Here is a 12,523-nt window from a genome sequence, read left to right as displayed (position 1 = left end):
CATGTGTTCGTATAGCGTTTCCACGGCTACAGTTCTGGTTCCGACTTCTGTTTCTGTTCTGGTGTTCGTCCCTAGCCTGCTCCCACAGATTTGGCCTGCCTGTTCTCTGAGTTTTCTGTTGTCAAGGACTGCGGATTATGAGTTCTGCCTTTCTAGCCCATCTCAACATTCCTGTGTTCAAATTAAAAGCCTTTGATCTGCACGTGTCTCTCCAACTTTGTATCATTACAACATGAAAGTGGAAAGTAGCATCATATACTACTAATCCAGTCTGTTAAGTATAGAGCATCATGGGAAATTGAGTTCATATACTAGCATGTCAGAGTGTGTTAACTGTAGGGAATCATGAGAAACTGAGTTTAGCTCAGAAGGGATCATCTTTTGAGCTTTGCTACCAACCTGTGAACTCTCTCATAATGAAGGGGATGTGCCTAAGGACTTTGATCACAGATTGATTTGGTGAGGAAATCTCCTTGGGTTTTGGTTTCCTTCTGAGATTATTACCTCAAGAAATTCTTCGCCTTTATTTCTAGCTAAGACCTGATGTCTTTCCGACTAAATTCCATGAGGTCTCTTACTTGTGGCTAAAGTGCCCTCACATACTTGCCCTTGTTACATGTCGACAATGTCCTACAACAACTGTGAGCTCGTGCGCATCTTTGTCAGCGGTTTGCATTGCATCCCGCTATGTCTCCTGGGCTAAGGCTGTGACTACAGCACCAAATAAATCACTTTGGACTGCAGCACTGATGTCCAGACAGAAGCACCTTTACAAACAATTATAAATGCAGTAGTGAGTGCTAGAAAATAGATCATTATGGAGTGAGTGAGTGAATAAATGTAGTGAATAAGTGAATGAGTGAAAAATTGAATAAGTAGAGAGAACAAGTGAATTAGTAAATAACTGTAGTGAATGAGTGAATAAGTGGAGAGAATATGTGAATAAATGTAGTGAATAAGTGGACAGAATGAGTGAATGAGCTGAGTGAATAATGAGCAGAACCATGGTTGCTTGTTTGGCATCATGTCAAAATAACAATGTGACTGCACTGCAGAGGCCTGTTCAATATATCACATAGGAAACACACTTAAATGGCAAATTAGACAAATTATATTCTTTCTACATAAGGCTGAAAATCTGAACACATTCACACAAGAATGACCCAAGGAACCATCACACTGCAAACACAGTCAACTGTAAGCCTCTTCCTGTTCTCTCCTTTTCTCCTCTCTCATCCATGTTTTTCTGTCCTCCCTTGTTCCACCTACCCTTGTTGATCCATGTAATGAGTGTGATGAGTGCAATGGTTTGGAGAATGAAAGAAGAGGAAGGACCACGGATTATTTGTCAAAGAGACAAGGAACCCTCATTGTGTTTGTGAAAGAGAGAGAGAGAGAAGCAGAAAGAGTATATTGGTATTCCTCCTGAGAGAGAGAGATGGAGAAAGAGAAAGTGAGAGGGGATGAATCTGAGACCAAACTGAAGGGGAACCCATCGAGATTAAATTAGGTCTGTGATGGTGTAGGAGTGCACTATAATTCAGTCAAACATTGTCCGGCATCTCCACCTCCCTGATAAAAAGGCCAGAGGAAAAAGAGAGGGCCAGAGAGAGAGAGAGAAAAGGGGGGTTATCAGGGCAAGAGTAATGGATCTGCTGTGGTGGGTTTTCTGTGCTCCTTCTCCTCTGCACGCACATTAATCTCTGTCAAAAATGCTCATTTGGTAAGCGGCTGTTTTTTCAGCCTGCAGTATGTGTGGGTGCAGAGACAGGGAGAGTGAGACAGGGAGAGTGAGACAGGGAGGGTGAGACAGGGAGGGTGAGACAGGGAGAGACAGGAATGTGAGAGAGTGAGACAAAGAGACAGGGAGAGTGAGACAGAGAAAAGGAATGTGAGGAAGTCAGAGAGATGAAAGAGAGAGGGAAAGAGCTGAAGTAGAGGGAATAACAGTGAGGAAGAGAAGAGGGGACATAAAGAAAAGGAAATACTGAGGGTGACAGACAGTGAGCAAGAGACAGAAAGAACTGACCTGTCTGTGTCAGTAATGTTACAGAAAAACTAAAACAGAGATGCCTGCTGGTGAATGTCATCTGGACTGGAGTTTCAGATGCTGTCAGTGTCGAACAACAACAAATCAGGGATTCCACAACAACTTAGGGATTCCTCACAGGTTAGGGTTTAGGGGGGTCAGGGGTTAGGAGGTAGAGCTATCTATTTTATGCTATTCAGCCCAGATAACTTGGAGCAGTGTCCTCTGACTCGTGTGAAAGCTGTTTTTTTTTTCTCCTCACAAAGGCTATTTTTTTTCTCTGTGTTTTCACCAAACGGACTACATATGGGACCTACAGTCATGATACTTTAATTCATAATGCTGTTATATTGTAATATTGTCATGCTCCCTAACAAAGCTCATGATTTAAAGTTCATTATCTCATTCTCTACATGGATGAACAGTAATGGAAAATTTGCTGGCCATCTGCTGTTGAAATAGAGATACCACATAGATGTCAGATGACTGCAAACAAGCACTAACAAAACACATGACTGGTTTTTAAAAAGGAACACTCAAATCCATTCAAATTCAAAAACCATTTTGTCAGTGTTCATAGTTATTTAGAATGGTTTTAATAGTCTTTTTTGCTTACTTTTAGAGTTACAGATGATAAAATTATACTCTGGAATAGTACTGCATATAAGGCCTTATATGCAAGTAACTTTTAACAAAACCGTTCCAAACTAAACTACTTAAACTTAAACTATTTCTAGTGAATGCTAAATAAAATGCTTTTACATATTTAGCTGTAGAGTATTTTGAAAGAGAAAATGAGTCTGGAATGACTGGAATGTCATATCAGGAAATGTGTCGTTTACTCCATTGATTCTAACCCCAGCTCTCCATGGGCTCCAGATATTTTCTGGAACACATGTCCCAATATACTTGCAGGTCGTAAATGTAATTTTTATCCAGTGATATCTAAAACGAAAGGAAAAAAAAACGCGCAATGTTCAAAATGGAGTTTTGTCTATATTTCATGGAATTATTTGGCTGAGAATTTCTAAAAAAAAAAAAATCAAACATGTTTTACAGTAAGTGTGAAACTGAGTGTAAAGCACTCTATTAAGTATCTAAATAAATGAACACAAATAAATCTCACAGCTCAGTATGTACATTCCTGCACCAAATGTCACTGCACTGAATCTGGTTACAGTGATGTGGAAAATCCATTAATGGGATAAATAATCACATCCACCCAGTGAAAGGTCTCCAGTACCAAGGTGCCATTTTAGAATTAAAAAAGGTTTCACAGCACCAACCCAGTAATGTCACTCTGGTTACTACATTAAACGCAGTGTCCATCAGACTGATCTGATTCTGCCACCTTGAGGGACCTAGTCCATGTCTGATAACCAATATCTCAGACCTGTCAGTAATATCCGTCATATTACTTTAGCCAAAACAGCAGCTCATTACTGCAGATGGTAGGTTATGATCAATGACTGTTAATCGTGAGGATCACGAAAATGACTTGTTTTGGCTGGAGGTTAGCAAGGATTAAACCTTTAGTGTGCTGTACATAAATGTGCTACTGAAGATTGCCTTAGCGTTACATCCATATGTGATTTGACAATGCTTTGCAATGTGTAGCCATGTATGTTAGTGGGTGTCGCTACGAGAATGAGCAGAACCCTGACATCAGAGTACATTCAGGGTCTGACCCCAGAACCCAGACAGAAGGAGGACTTTGTGAATGAGTACTATGAAACAGGACTTTTACGACAAAACATCCCAAGCACAATGACTGGGGCACAAACACCTCTATCAATAAAGGACTTAATTAACATCCCAGTCTTCGCTAATTTAACATGAATGATAATACTCAGGGAATATATACCAAACTCAATAACTGAAAGAAATAGGAAACAGCTGAAACCAGAAGTTTGTAGAAAATAAAGTCGGGTTTTCTACAATGTTTGTTTGTTTGTTTGTTTGTTTTTGCTGTAACTGTAAGTGGGCATATAGGTGGCAACTGTAATGGGACACCATTTTCCAAAATAAGTTCATAGATCAATTATAAAACACGTATCTCTAAACACCAGCTGTGCCTTAAATTAACAGTTGAGGTGTGGACCTAGTCACTGTACAGTGCTAACAGGCTGCAACTGCTGTTATCAATCCAAATTAGCATCATTTAATGTTAACATTATTTAAAAGCTGCTAGTTCAGTTTTTCAGGGCAAACACAACTTTCACTGAATAATAAAACTGTTGCCTTATTTGCACATGGAGCCAAAATGGTCCCTCACATATGGCCAGAGTTTTGCTTCATACTAATGGGCACAAATGTTGAAATTTTTTGTTGCTGTTGTTAATCGCCATCTTTATTGATATTTAGCACCAGTTTATGCTCCAACCCACCAATGACCACGCCATTTCCACGTGTAATGATTCACGGGGGCGGGTGTGACGCAATTGCAAGAAAGATAATAATTTATTAAACAGAACAGAAACCAAAGGGGACCAGAGAGAATAACCAAGGGTAGAAGAAGACACACTAGATCGAACATAACACTATAAACACGGCAACTAAGTAACGTACCTAACAAAACACTAATGGACACAATACTAGAAATATTCGAACATAGACACACTATGAAGAAGGGCTCCGAAATTAAAAGGACTCCTTTACATATGACAACGGACGAACTAACAACTCAAAGGCATGACAACAACAATATAAACAGGACTGAAAAAGCTGGAAAACAAAACTAAACGAACGGGGATAACTCTACGAACCAAGGGGCAAAACGAAGGCTACGACAAGGTTTAACTACAAAAGAGAAAACTGGTAGACGGGGACAAATAACAAACGAAGAAACTAAAACAGAGAGACAGGGAGGCGGGGTACAAAATACTAGGGAGACCTAACTAACCAGGAACAACTAAATGACTAAGCAAAGACACAAGAGAATTACAACAGTGAAGACAAAGCCAGGACTAACCATACCAGCACACGGGGAACGAAGGAACGACACAGGTTACAGAGCGTGGAGGTGAGCAAGGCGGACAATACAAACAAAGACCGACACGGGAGTGAAACACCACGGGGATTAAATACACTGAAACAAGGGAGGTTAACGAGACTCAGGTGTTTGTGCTAACGATGAGGACAAGACCGACAGAGGGAGGAACAAATGGGAACGGGGAAGCTAGGCGGGACTAGGGAGGAGGGAGGGGCTAAACGTGACACCACGGTGCCAATTTTTCCCAATTTTTTATTGTTGTTTTTTATATTTATTTTACTTATTAAGAAATGTTCAATCTGTTTATGCAAAACTGTAGCTGTGTGTTTTTACTCACCTGTGTTAACTAATGAGTAACCATACAAGCAGCAACATTTTAATAGCTAGCTAGTTAGTTACACCTGATGGCGAAATTTCATTTTGCGTTGTCGACAGTTAACCCTGGATCTGATGTACTTCCATCCATATTAACGAGTGACATTTTAAAAGGATAAACACTAGTTAGCCAAATTCAAACACTAACAGATAATTGACTACAAATCAAAGCTCATCCATAATTAGCCAGTTAACCTAACTTAATTTAACTTAACTTAGGTAGCTAACCTAATCCAGTTACAAATAGTTGACCCGATGCGAGAGGCATTTCAGCAATAAATTACTGAAAAAAGTTTTCCTCTTTTAGCTTTGGCCTTTTTTGTTCATGAGGGTAGCGTAACAATCAGAGGAACGGGCTGATAACACTATCGTCACACTTGGGAACTCCTAATTTAGTTTGAATGCCCATGTTAAATAAAAAGGTTACTCTGTCCTCTTTACACAACTTATAATGAAAATTATTGCAATTCTATACATCGGTTTAAGTTGAAAACAATGCAAAGGAGTCTTGAATGGGCAAGAGGAAGACTTGTACATATCACTGCAGATCAGCTAATTAATGACATAAGGGAATACTGCCAAGAAGTTTGTACATATATTCAGCACCCATGAGAAGGTATTGTTAACACTGTAGCACCGAACATTTTTACTTCTGAAAAATGTAATGGTGGTTTATAACTTCAAGGGGGAGTGGTGGTGTAATTGTAGGGTTTTAAAGGCTTTGTAACCTGCAAATAACTGTTAGCATATATGAAGACTCTGCTTACCATTTCATAGTCTATATTTAAGAAGACTTGTACTTTTGTCTTGTACTATTGTTACAGCCAGTTCAAGATATCAGGCACCGCTGAGCTGGAGTGGCACTAGAGGTCGACCTCAGTACTCTATCACTAGAGGCCAATTACCATTTCTGAGCTCGTGTGGCTTTACAGCACCACAGATGTCAAACATTCTGCATGTGTTGTTGTGCACTGTTAGACGACGATTGAGGTATGTTGATTCTTGTGTTTTATGGTGGATTGTCCAAACATTTTTTAATAAATATATAGTTTGTATTAATTAATCACAATAAAATAAAATCCATTGTAACGCAGTGTATGCTGCTGAGTGAAGAGGCGGACACAAATGCTGAGGAGATCGAGATTTAATGAAGGGAAGTCTAAACTCAGGGTTCAAAAGGAGGGCACGGGTCAGATCGTCCAGGGAGTCCGAACATGAAACATAGAATGACATACTGAACACAAGGGACTAAACACAACCAAACACTGACAAGAACAGAACAGGAGTAAAACAGAGCAGCGGGATAGGAACGAATAACGCAAGGGCAAACTAGCATTGTTACGCCCCTTGTCTAGGTAAATGCCACAACATGTATGTATGTACAGTATATAATATGTACTAATATGGATAATGGAAGACATGTAAATAAAGGCATCCAGGACCAAGTTATCTTTAACAATTAAGTTTACTGGCAATCGTCAGGAGTGGCAAGGCCAAAATAACAAACAACCCCTCGCCTAGAAAATATTATAACTAATCCTAAAACAAAAGAAGTACAATCCTTATCTACACTGATAGCAAACAAACACAAACCCACAAAACAAAAGGCACCACTCCCTACACCCAGTGTCTAAGCACAAATTTATAACTTCTTCCACAGGGCTCACACAAGACTAACAGCATTCTTACCAAAAAGAGACAACACACACAAACACTCAAAGTTATACAAAGCCATATGAGCTAGCACACAATATATCAAAACAGCAGCATACAACAGTTTCACACACAAAGCCACTCAGTCTCCTTCAATCTCTCTCCCCCGTCTTGGGATCTTCGTCCTCTTATACACAAGGCCTAAGTGGAGGGGCGGGGCCAGAGTGAGGCGGTAGCCAAGTCCAGGCCCGGAGGATCAGGAGGTGGATCTGGCAGTATAGGATGTAACAGCATGAACACAATAACAGAGATCATAAATCACAAAATAACAGACAAAGGGCTAGGGAAACACGGGGACTATAAATACACAGAACTAACAAGACACAGGTGGAAACACTGATGACACAGGTGTGGCAGATGGAGGGAAACCATGGAAACAGACAACAAGGCAGGATCAACGAGCAGGGAACAACACAGACACGAGGAACAGGGAACCGAGTGACAGCTAGGGGGGCATAGCCCTACTTGACATCCATATAAAACCTAGATGCATACCTAGATAGGATTTCAGTTTATATAAACTCAATAAGCTGAGAACATATTTATATATCACAATACTACATCAGATTTTCCAGTATTTTGCAGCAATAATCAACATTATGTTATGTCTTAGACTGAGGACATTCATCTCAGGAGAGAGTCTCCTGGGAGAAAATGCTGATAACCTGATCAAGAAATATCTTGTAAATCTTTAAATTACCTTGTCCCTTTTGCAGCATCTTAGTATGTGACTTTATCAATCATGAGGTGTGTGGCTGAACCTGAAGCTATCAAATACATATAGTCTTTTGGCATCAGCCCCGGTTCTGGACTGCTTTGCTTGGGGGGTCAGTAAAACATAATGAGGGGGCATGTTGATAGTCATGTTTTTGAAGCCAGAAATATAGTCAAGGCTTGATTTGTGCATAAATGATGACAGCCAAACTATTGATACTGGCTTAAAGTGATGTATTAGGTAAAGAAATAAAAATGCATGTTTTCGATTATTAAAAAATACATGTTGATTATGTAAATGGAGAAAAAAGATTAGCTAATTATATTTCATTTCAATACGCCCCCTTAATTAAATTGCCATTACTAATAGAACAACTCCATTTCTTGAAAGGCTTTAATACAAATTTAAGTCAAAGCTGACAAATGTACCTACACACAGACTGAGAATATTCAAACGTGGAAATAGAAATGAGTGAGAATATTTATATTATAAAAAGGGGGGGGGGGGGTATTCATTACATTTCTATTTTGAAAAAGAAAAAATTATGAAAATACATAAAATAAGGAAATTTTTTCTATCTACTGCACTTTTAATGGTAAAAAATCTGGTAAAGTATTGAAGTTTTTATTGATGTTATGAAACGTACTGGTACAATGCAGTATTTATGCACAGTATAACAATACTGGCTGTGATGGCAAGGAATTGTTTAAACCATGAGCCGCGACGGAGGCGTCGAGAGGTCGAGAGGGTCTGCGCGGCGAAAATGATGTAATCGCGGTGGCTCCGCCCATGCATGAGGGCCGAGAGGTTGTGCACCTCTCGAATTTTGTAATTTCAATGAACAGGGTTCATACACCTTTAAAATATTCCTTCCCCTGTTTTTGAGGGATGTTTCTTTATACTACCACATATTGTTTCGGACAACACTGCAAAGAATGTGACACGGCAAGTATAAACGCTTCCGCCGTTCGCACAGGTTTAGGAGAACCAAGTTAGCCTAATCGCTAATGGCTAATAAAATAATTTAAGCAACACCCATGTAAGAGGTAAGTAACATTAAAACAACGAAAAACCACAGTTAAGCAAATATTAACTTGTGGAAGTCAGTTTAAACTCAGAAGAGTGTTTACCAGTATACCTGTCTTTCACTCACACTAACAGAACATGTACTACGGAACTGAACTGTTTGGGGCAGTCTGCCAATTTTTATATGACTCAAAGAGCCAATCAGGAATAAGCAAAGAAATATCTTCATGCTGTAAAGCAAAATGCATTTTTGTGATTGGTTCAGAGATAATTTTAAAGATAGCCTTTTAAAAATGCTTGCATTGGGTGCTTGGGGGGGCAAAAACACAATTTGGGGGGGCAATGCCCCTCTCCCCCCCTCAGTGCAGGCCCTGTTTGGCATCCTTCGGTGAAGTCACCTTTGTGCTTATGTAGCTACTGTTTCAAATAATTGTGCAGACCTTTTTTTTTTTAACGAGACAGAATAAAGCAGATGATGGTCTAATCACAATAGTCTCCTGTCAAAGCTTTCAGTCTCTTCATTAATGTGAGCAGGTGAGGCCTTGGTCACAGCTGGAGCCTCTGTGGCACATGTGGGTCACTCCATTGTAGTGACTAACTTGACCACCACCACACATGTACAGCACATAAAACAGAACCAGAAAAAATTGAAAAAGCATTTTTTTCAACCAACAAGCCACAAAAACTAGAATAAGTGGGAATATAGGCTAACATTTTATAGATCCTCTAATCGCAAGGCCTGTATCAATAATTTGATTTGAGCTGGTCATTGCCATATAGGTAGTTACAGTTAAATATTTTTCAAGAACAAAGCTTCTTATTAACATTAGCCTTCTTCAAAGTTATCATTACTCAGTAGCTTCCAGTTTGACAGACACAGATCAAGCTTTGTGCACAGGTAATTCTTTATTAAACTTTGAGAAAAGGGGGTCTTGAATCCCCAGGGCTAGAACAACAATACAAAAATACTAAATAGTGGTAGTCCCAGCAGAACGTGCTGCATTGATATCTAGTGCCTACTGCTTAAGTATGACATTTCGGTTCAGCCCATGACAGTAGTCTGAAGTGGGCAGTCACTATGGCAATACTTATCTACACCTCAAGCCACGTTAATAATGTGACGTTCGGGCGCAGCCAAGGACGAGACACTGAATCCTTGCTTCTTAGCACACGTCACTTTAATACTTGACATATATTGCGCAATAGCGCACGAGCAAAACAGATAACGTACACTCACAACGTGCAGACTGTAGACAACGACGAGCACAGGACACTGCGTGAGCGCACAATAAATAGACAAACCACATTAGCCCCGCGTGATTACGAGACGAGTCACAGGTGAGACTGATTATCACATGACATAACCATAACCACGTAGATCCACAGATGCAGACGATGCATGTGGACAACGTAAACACACACCCAAAAGGGAGGGGCCAGGGTCCTCAACGTGACAGACGCCCCCTCCAAGGGCACTACCCGTCCTGAGGTGCCAACCCGTCCAGGACCGAGTGCCCCGAACCCACGACGATGAGCGTATCCGACGCGCTCAGTCCTGCGTCTGGGAGGTGACCGCCCTCGGTGAAGCGTCCGCCACGGACCGCCTAGAACACCCTCCCTTGGAATACAGGGGAAAAGACATTAGACACACACAACGGAACAGACACGAATACACACACAAGTACAGTAACATATAGAGGAACAAAAGGGAAAAAGGGGTTTGGTACACATACGGGAAGACTTACGAACACTGGAACAGACAAACATGTAACAGGCGCCAAGCTACGCGCCAGGAGTAGAGCTAGGAGGAGAGCTAGGAGGGGAGAGAGACCGGGAGCTGCTGGTGCTGCAGTGGGCACTCCCCCTCCTGCCTTTGCTCCGAATCCTCCGCTGGGTGCAGCGCGGCTGGCGGAAGCGCCTGGAGCAGCGCGGCTGGCGGAAAGCGTCTGGAGCAGCGTGGCTGGCGGAAGCGCCTGGAGCAGCGCGGCTGGTGGACTCTCCCCCCAGCTGACCGTATGGCATGCCCCAATCGCCTCGCGACCGCCCTGTGGAGTCGGCAGTGTGCACGTCTTCCTCCATCTCCGTCGTCTCGCTACCCTGGCTCCAGATCATGGACTGCTCCGGGCTGCCACCCCGGGAGCAGTCCATCCTCACTCCTCCAGAGCGATCAGAGGATGGAGTCCACCTCCCTTTCACAGTCCCGGCTGATAGCTCAGAGGGGGGGAGGGCTCTCCTCCTCTTCCTCGGTGTAGGAGCACTCGGATGGAGGGTAATCCCCGTTTTCCTCCCCACCGTTCTCTACGGGGGGAGAGGAGCACACAGGCGGAGGGAGGTAATCCTCTTCCTCCTCACCGTAGTCCTCCTCCTCCTCCTCACTGTAGTCCACGGCGGAGGCGTCGCACTCAGACGGAGGGTACTCTTCCTCCTCCTCCCCACCGTAGTCCACGGTGGAGGCGTCGTACACCGACGGAGGGTACTGTTCCTCCTCCTCCCCACCGTAGTCCACGGTGGAGGAGTCACACACTGACGGAGGGTAGGCATCTTCTTCCTCCTCCGAGTCCTCCTCCCCGAATTCCTCCTCCGGCGTTAATGCGGTAGCGCCGATCGTGCTGGCGCCCACCCTCGGAGGCGAGAGGGCGCAGGAAGGAGATGAGTGGAGATGTCTCCAAATCCTCACCGCACCCTCGCGGAACATTTCCGCCATCTCAGGGTCCGTGCACTCACGAGCCGCAGACAGCTGGGAAGCGCACACAGGGTCCTGCTCCAGCTGTTCCACCGTGGGCTCGTGGCACGAGGAGGACTCCTCCTCCTCTCCTCCTTCCTCATGACAGGGAGGGTCCCCCTCAAGCTCGAGGACGCCCACCCGCAGGGGCGAGAGTTCCCGGGAAGGAGAGGGGTGCTTCTCCTGCCACACCCTTACAGCCGTCTGGCGGTACTCCTCTGCCAGCTCAGGAATAGCGGTTTCCCAAGCCGCGCACAGCATATAGGCGCACTCCGGGTCTTGCTGGAGCTGCGCTATAGTCGGCGTTGCTTTGCGGCGCAGAGGGTAGGAAGAAGCCCGGTGATGCCGCTTGCTGAGGCGCTTTGCCTTTTTCGGCCGGGTTGCGTAGCCTGGCATGGTCTTGGTGTCTCGGATGGCTCGTCGTTCTGTGACGTTCGGGCGCAGCCAAGGACGAGACACTGAATCCTTGCTTCTTAGCACACGTCACTTTAATACTTGACATATATTGCGCAATAGCGCACGAGCAAAACAGATAACGTACACTCACAACGTGCAGACTGTAGACAACAACGAGCACAGGACACTGTGCTCCACAGCCCTCCACTTTATTCAGCCAATTGGGTTCCACAGCTTTCCAACTCAGGCAGCCAATCAGGATGGGACTATAGCACGCTAAGCAGTACAGGCCAGTTTTTTTAAACATGGCAGCAGTACTCATTAGATTAATTCAAAGGGTAGCAGAAAGTGCAGTAGATCCCAGCTGTGCAAAATCCCTCTAGTTCGGTTCACAGAGAAAGCAAACTTTTCCTAACTTGGGGCTGTTGGGCAAAGCCATTTGGGCAAAGCCAGGGATGTCCAAACTACGGCCCGCAGGCCAACTGCGGCCTGAGGTCAAGTTTTCAGTGGCCCACAGCAAATTCTGAAAATACAATAGAATATGGCCAACTCTAT

Source organism: Brachyhypopomus gauderio, chromosome 4 (genome assembly GCF_052324685.1).
Source record: "Brachyhypopomus gauderio isolate BG-103 chromosome 4, BGAUD_0.2, whole genome shotgun sequence".
NCBI lineage: Eukaryota > Metazoa > Chordata > Actinopteri > Gymnotiformes > Hypopomidae > Brachyhypopomus > Brachyhypopomus gauderio.
The sequence above is the reverse complement of the archived record's forward strand: the minus strand, read 5'-3'. Positions refer to the sequence as shown.